The 7,108-nt window shown below is 42.9% G+C and overlaps 1 long non-coding RNA gene across 1 annotated transcript; it reads right to left on the bottom strand.

The window, feature by feature from the left end:
• Positions 1 to 1,983: 1,983 nt before the first annotated feature.
• On the bottom strand, positions 1,984 to 3,381 carry LOC144144848 (uncharacterized). The gene is made up of 2 exons (XR_013317356.1): positions 3,311 to 3,381; positions 1,984 to 2,884 (listed from the first exon to the last, which is right to left on the bottom strand). It is a non-coding gene; the product is annotated as an uncharacterized LOC144144848 (long non-coding RNA).
• Between the last annotated feature and the right edge of the window lie 3,727 nt (positions 3,382 to 7,108).

Raw genomic sequence — 7,108 nt, 5'->3', positions numbered from 1 at the left:
CGGGGCACGGTCTGAAGGTCGCTGTTTTCGTTTGCCCCAACGGAAGCCTCGGGGAAGCGGTTGCGGGGTTGCCTTTTGTTGAGGCCGCCGGGGCGAAGAGGGCTCCACGCGGGAGGGGGGCCGTTCAAGCAACTCGATATGGGCGACTGGCTGGTGGGTGAGGAGGCCGGGACAGAGCTGCTGAGGGGGCTTTGTGTGGCAGGAGCGTCAAGCACTGCGGAGGGCTTTCGCGGTGACCCGCGGTGGCGGAGCTCCTCGCGCAAGACACGCACCTCACTCTGAAGAAACGCAATTGCGGCCGCCTGTATTTCCGATGCCTTCGTGGTTTCGCTTCGAAGACGGGCGTGGTTGTGCATAACGAAGAACATTACATATACGAGACCCACACAGCGCACGCATACCTGTCTGGGCTTGCACACCATGCAGACTTTAAAAAGAACCACCCAAAAAATTTGCCTTTTTGTCTGGAAGGACGTATTGTTGTGAGTCAGCACCTGCGGGGCCTTTTTTGTAAAGATATCTGCATCTTTCTCCTGTTTAAGTACTAATAGTTCTACGAGCCCGCAATAGGTTTACATCTACGGTCCCACTCGAAGAGGGTAGATTTGGCTTTGATGTGCATGCAGTGTTTGTTTTATCGACCTTTCCGGACATGAATGACATTTGCGGTCAATTAAGGCGCCATGGAGACAAAACAGGTTCATTCAAAAGATTTTTTAGTTAGAAGGGTAGTAGCACCAATTTTGACGTAAATTCGCTTTAATATGTTATAAAAATAGGAAGGAAGGGAACGGCTACGGGACTCACTCATTTCCAACACTTGAGCCTATGATCTATTGTGTTGAATATGGCTAAGTCGGCAACTGCAAACGGAAGTCTTAGGGAAGGGCTTATAACCTCTCCGAACGAGGTATGATTGCTTAAATGTATTACATATTTATTTTAAATAAGTCAGTGTGATGGGGAAGTTACGAAAATACAAGTAAACCTAGAAGTAATATTGTTAGTACTGTGCGCACTATGCTTGCTATGGGTGCGCAGCAGTCTTGTGCTTTCGGGTTGTCCCACGCGGTAGGGGTCGTTTTCAGTAAGCCACAGTGTCTTAAGTGACCCTGGTTGTCCCGCATACCACCTTTTACGAGACGGTTGCTATTTGCAGGTACATAAAAAGCAAGGTGCCAATACGGTCAGAAGCGAGAAAACGGGGACAGTGCTCCTGAGCAGTGTGGTGCGCCCTATAGAAGTACTAACGGTAAGAAAAGGTGTTGCGTGGTCCACTTCAGACTTGACAGTGCACTGACATTCGTTTAAAGACCGGTCCTTGTCACAACAACGCAAATATCACCAAACACAGGATGTAATGGGAGTGGTAAAACTTTATTTATACGAGCTTAAGCTACATTGATTAATTTCGCAGTGAGTAAAGCACCACTCGAGAACAAAGGCGTGCTCCAGAACAAAGGCTTGGAGCACTGAAAAACACCACATCTATCAAATAACACGAAGTTGAACTTTGTCTTCATGACTCCATTAGGATTGTTACACGCAGCGTGGTTATGCTCGGGATTACCATGTGATCGGCTTTACAATATTTTTAGCAGCTGTGGTGCAGCATACCCTTCTCACGGATTTTAAGCCACACGCACTGTAGCAGAAATCAATACAGAATAAATTTGTATAGGAATTTGCGGAACTTTGATGAGAATTTTGTGGAATGGATAGGCTTTTGGGACTGCAGGCGTATCAAGTTTTCCAAATTTGGTGTTACTGCTTTGTGTTACTTCTGCTACTTTAAACGATGATTTTAGCAGCATCAATAAAACATTCCACCACACAGAAATTTTGGCGTTTATCCGTGTATTGCAAACAACTTTCACATCTTTATTATAATAAAGCCGTTTAGACGACTGCCGTAAAATGTATTTTTACTATATGTTTTTTTTCTGATTTCACGCTGTCGTGGGAACAAATATTGGAATGAATGAGGCTATCTTTCTTTTGTACACCATGCTTTCCCTATTGTCATTTTGTAGGTATTTCTGCACAAGAACATTCGCCCCTTTTTGCAGATGCGTAGGGTGGTGCAAGAGGCACTAAACAGCTCGGAGCTGCTACTCCTCAGCCGAAAATTATACAGCTACTCCTCGCAACCTGTTACGGGTTGCTGAATAAAGTGCATGGAAACGACAGTTCGCCTTGAACGTATTTGCGGGATAGGCAAAAAGTGAAAGCCTATAAGTTGAGAATTGTCGTCGTTAATATTCTGACCAAGTTGCTATAATCGGCTCGGTGAGTGCCGGGATTATTTTCGTGCTGATCAGCTACTTCTAATTCCGCTAAACAGCGCCCGTAGCCTGCCAGGCATAGAAAGTCTTTTACTTCTTCACTCGCTGTTGTAACTTCCTCTGTAGTACCCCTATTATTTTCCGGCGCATCAAGGGTACATGGTGTAAACCTGAAATTCAGATGCTTCTATAAGTCACGCCGGCTATCAAAAAGGATAGCATTTATAAAACAAGCTACCAGGTTTTACCCTGTCATTGAATGGACGTGCTTTATAAAACATCCGCCTTTTCGTTCGCGTAAAGCATCCCCAGTGGAATCTGCAGCTGTGAAAGTGGGAATATATTTATTTTTACACCAGTGCTTTTAAGTGCCACCATCACGAACGCCTTGGCTTGCTTAAGGTTTTGTTAAAGGTGCTGCAGGAACTAGCCGCATAATGACTCCATGCAGGCCTCGCTGATGCGGGCTTCTTCCGCGGAGGAGACTTCCTCGGCGCTCCGTTCGAGTGGGGAAGCTGTTCTTGCTTCTTCCACCGCGCTCCTTAAGATTAGGGAATCAATTCTAGCTTCACGAACTGGAGCTGCTTTGACCACCGTGCCTAGAAAAAGCAAACACCAGAAAACAGTTGGTCAGGAAAGAGTTCAGACACAATATGGGTACAGATAAAAGACCTTCGTAGAGGGTAGCCCTGCTAAGGTATATTAAAATATAGTCACAAAAAATTCTCTGAAGCACAAAACAAATGTTGTTGCCTCTGAAAAGCAACCTATTTGCAAAAAAAACAAAACATTAGCGTTTTTTTGCGTTGTTGATGAAAACCTATTTTCGTTGCATGACGTTCGGAATTTTCCATATTCAGAAATTTGTGTTGTAAAATATTGGGTAACAATGCATGCCACGCAAAGAGGCAAAAAAGACTCTTGTGTTTGGCTTATAACCTGTTTAAAATAGGCGTTTACACTAGTACTAACTCACTTCAGCACAAAGTTGGAAGCTTTGGTAAATGTTTAATAAGGTCGCTTACCTGAGACCAGGAGAAGGCCGCAAATGGCCAGTCCAAACGAAATCACCTTCCAGTTCATGATTGTAACCTTTTGAATCTGGGGACAATTATAAAAAATTGTCCCGTGGCTCACCGTGCAGGCTTACTAGGACAAGGTACAGTTATGTAAGTATTATTATTACGAAATCAAGAGGCTCCTCCATTCAGCTCACTATAAAAATGCTAAAAATGTCGACCAATGGTATGTTACAAGTAAACCTGCTTACCCCTCTTTGGCATGATTTAAAAAATATCGAAAATAAGTGTTATAAAGCCATTTGAATGGTCTGACATACGTAATAAAGATTTTATTTGCACAGGACAATCAATCTAGGCAATATACTTTGAACGAGAGAGGACGATAAAAATGAGGAAGAGGCACGGCTGGTTCTCCTGAAACAACTATTTATACTTGTGCTACAGCCAAACAAAGTACTCGTGCAACAGGCATCACACTTCAGAAATCGGAACAGGGTAAACACATTTCCCGAATATGGTAACAAATTAGGCTGACCGGGTGGCCTTCGCTTTTACCATAGGCTGTGCATGCTCTCCACAATTAGAACTATAATTCGTATGGCCCCAAAAATTGCTTTTAAATGCACAATATGTCTCTTTTTCTTGTGTTGCCATTCCAGTGTCCTGTTTTTTGTGTAAGATTGTTTTTTTGTTATGAACGCCATTCTGATATCTTTGAGAGAAGACAGTGTAGCATAAGGGTATTTTCCTAGATGTTCTTGAATATTTTATTGTCGAATAAAAACATTCTCTTTGGAAACATTTTTATCCGTTGTTGTTTCACATATAATTCTTCTTTTACAGACAGTATCTTTAATACATGTTTTTACAAAACAGACGGACAAAATAAACAACTTGTGGTCTCCTATAGTTTACAATTTTTCACTCACCGTTAGGTAGCGTGAAGCCGGCTGTCAGTAGATTCTGAGAAGCAATGTGACTTTGGGGCGCTTTTATTCACCGTTTTTTTACAGTCACGTGCCATGGCTGGCGTCAGTGACGTAAAGCATCCGAATTCATCACAAGAAGTGGGCCATCAGACAAGGGGACAATTGAAAGCGTTACTGCCATAAAAGCATGAGTTAAAAAAGAGAAGTGAGTGTTTCTGAAATGCCTAACAGTGACCCCGACCCCATTTCCGATCGAGCTCTTCTACGCAGGAAAGCTTTGACCTTTATTGTATCTAGGTTCTCAAAGGAGAAACAAAAGAACAAAGTTGTGTAGGGGGGTTTGGGTGGGTGATGTTCAAAAAATATAAAAATCTTCCAGCCTGCCAAAATTTTCAGCTGTTAAATTGAGTTCAACGGAATGACAGTTTTATCTTTACGGCGATGTGACTGAAACCGTGAAGGAGAGGGGCCAATTTTAAAGGAATGTCGTCGTTTCCATCTATACCGCTCTTTTATCAGCTGTCATTCTTTGGCACAATCTTACTAAAAACATGTGCCCCATGTATCGGAATATAATCTTCACAATGTCATACCTTACAAATGTCCCAAATGTCATACCTGACATATAAGGTCGCATAACCAACTCCGAACACAACCGGGTTTGTCAAACATTCAAAGACCCGGCGTCAACACTTCTCACTCTGGTTGTGTGATTGAAATGCCAAATTGCATTCTAAAGGAACGCTACTTGGCACTCCTTTTGCCTTACCCGCAGTGCTGGCTTAGTGGCTGCATCATTACAGCATTCAACAAATTGTACCGAGTTGAATTTGAAGCAGGGGTGGTGGTTTTTTGGTTTTGGCAAAATCGAGAAATACCGTAATTACACGTTTCGGTGAGCGAGGGAGCTACACAAGTGGTAAAAATAAATCTTTTTTCCTACGGCTTTCCAAAACGATACGTGCTTTCTTCATTTTTCAAAATCAAATCTCTAGATTTTCTCCTCAATTTTTCGTCGTACACCTCCTCTGAGTGAGAGCTTTTTCCAGAGCAAATATATAACGCTAAACTTAGCAACTCACATGTATCGAAATACGTCAGCTTTGATGGCAAATGAATGAATTTAGATGAAAGTAAAAGTTCTACTTCAAAGGCTGAGGTAGTTGCAGTAGTCCGCGATTTTACCGGCGTTCGGCACTACTTCCACTTCCCCCAACTTAGGGCGGGTTATGTTAAAAAAACTGCAAACAATCTTTGTTTAAGAGGCGTTCATGAAGAAGACGAGTAATCTATTTAGCTCGGCCACTGACATATATGGCGACCAATCAACAATGTATATGCCTACCAGCGTATATGCTAAATTCTTTCCCGGCTTGCCAGTTCGTGTTTTTGTGCGCCTGGTTTGCGGAGGCAAGTATACATTGGTATTCACACATCGAAAATCGGCGGCAGTATGAGATCTACTAATTATTCTGCGGAACAAGAACATGCTCCAGACAATATCCGACCAGAAGTCGAACGCTCTAAGGCAACATACGCGCTCCAAAGCTCATCGCCTATCTCACAAATCTCTCTACTAGTATAATGATGCACCATGAAAACTGCAAATTATCAAAGTGCTTTGAAACAATTGCCAGGGTCCAAATTCTGCTCTTTTCACGCTCAAATTTTCACAGTCCGCGAATATTCATTGTCATTAGAGCCATCATATTCATCATCTATCTCCCGACGACTGCGCGTCACGTATTATAGAATGTTGAAATTTGATGACCACGCTTATCAAAATATACCGTTTCAGTGGTTTGTTCGCGGTAATTTAAAAATTGTGAGATCTCCAAGAAACCCCCCGCAGTCGTGCAACTCTGCTAGAGGGGAGAACATTTCTACGAGGTGAGTGACTCAAAGCACAAATTCCCACCTTGAAAGAATAATCACACACGGCAATTGCGCGCGTCTTGTTCTGAACCCAATTTTGACTGTGCAGTTTCGAAATCTGCGTCTTTCAATGCGCAATGCTCTTTCTGACTCCCTAATAGAAGTGTGGTACATTTGTTCCATCAGTTTGTCCTTATTTTCAATCATACTTATCCAAGACCACGCGTGTGTGTCGCGGTTATTTTAGATTACAAAAAACACCAAGGGTGTTTCTTTCTTCAGGCAGCATGCAACTGAGAACAAAGAAATCACAAGAAAAAGTTTCTACTCCAAAGGAACACAAAGAATGAATTCTAATACGCCCATACTAGGGGTCCGACGCCTTTAATAATAATAAAAACGTGAGAGCAACATTCATATCTCAAGCATTCTTAAAAAACATCAGAACAATTTGACCGTGTATTGACAATGCTTGGTTTGAGCTCTTTAAATTTTCTTAGTGATGGTCAGTTATAGTATTAAGACTGCTCAAATGTGAAGTCGCTCCTATCTCTACTGGAGGATCTATGCCCCGGGGAAATCTACTCCCCACGCAGACAGTACGGGTTACCTCTCTAGATGTCGCTGCAGAAGGCGAGCGCAGGGGATTTTGGCCCCATGGTTGTCACCAGAAATAAGAACTACGCACCCCTCCATCTAACGACGACCGCGATTCAACGTGAAGTTGGTACGCACCACTTTTCTACAATACCCACGGCAACTCTCCGCTGTGCACTTTGTAACCATAACGTTTGGTGTTGGGAAGTGCCGCGTGAATCGGTACCTGCTGCTTTGGCGTTCACTTAGATGATGCCGTAATGTAGCAGGCGGATTGAAAATGGCTTCATAACGTGAGGGCGCTAAGTTCGATTACGCTCACGGGAAGAGTTTCTTTTTTTTATTCCTTCATGACCATTCCTTATATTCTCAGAGAATCCACTCACGTCAAGGGTCAAAA

The sequence above is a fragment of the Haemaphysalis longicornis genome, unplaced genomic scaffold (genome assembly GCF_048455015.1).
Source record: "Haemaphysalis longicornis isolate Haplotype H1 unplaced genomic scaffold, Haemaphysalis longicornis Haplotype H1 scaffold_7, whole genome shotgun sequence".
In the NCBI taxonomy this organism is placed as follows: Eukaryota; Metazoa; Arthropoda; class Arachnida; order Ixodida; family Ixodidae; genus Haemaphysalis; species Haemaphysalis longicornis.
Note: the sequence above shows the minus strand (reverse complement) of the source record. Positions and strands in the feature narration are given on the sequence as shown.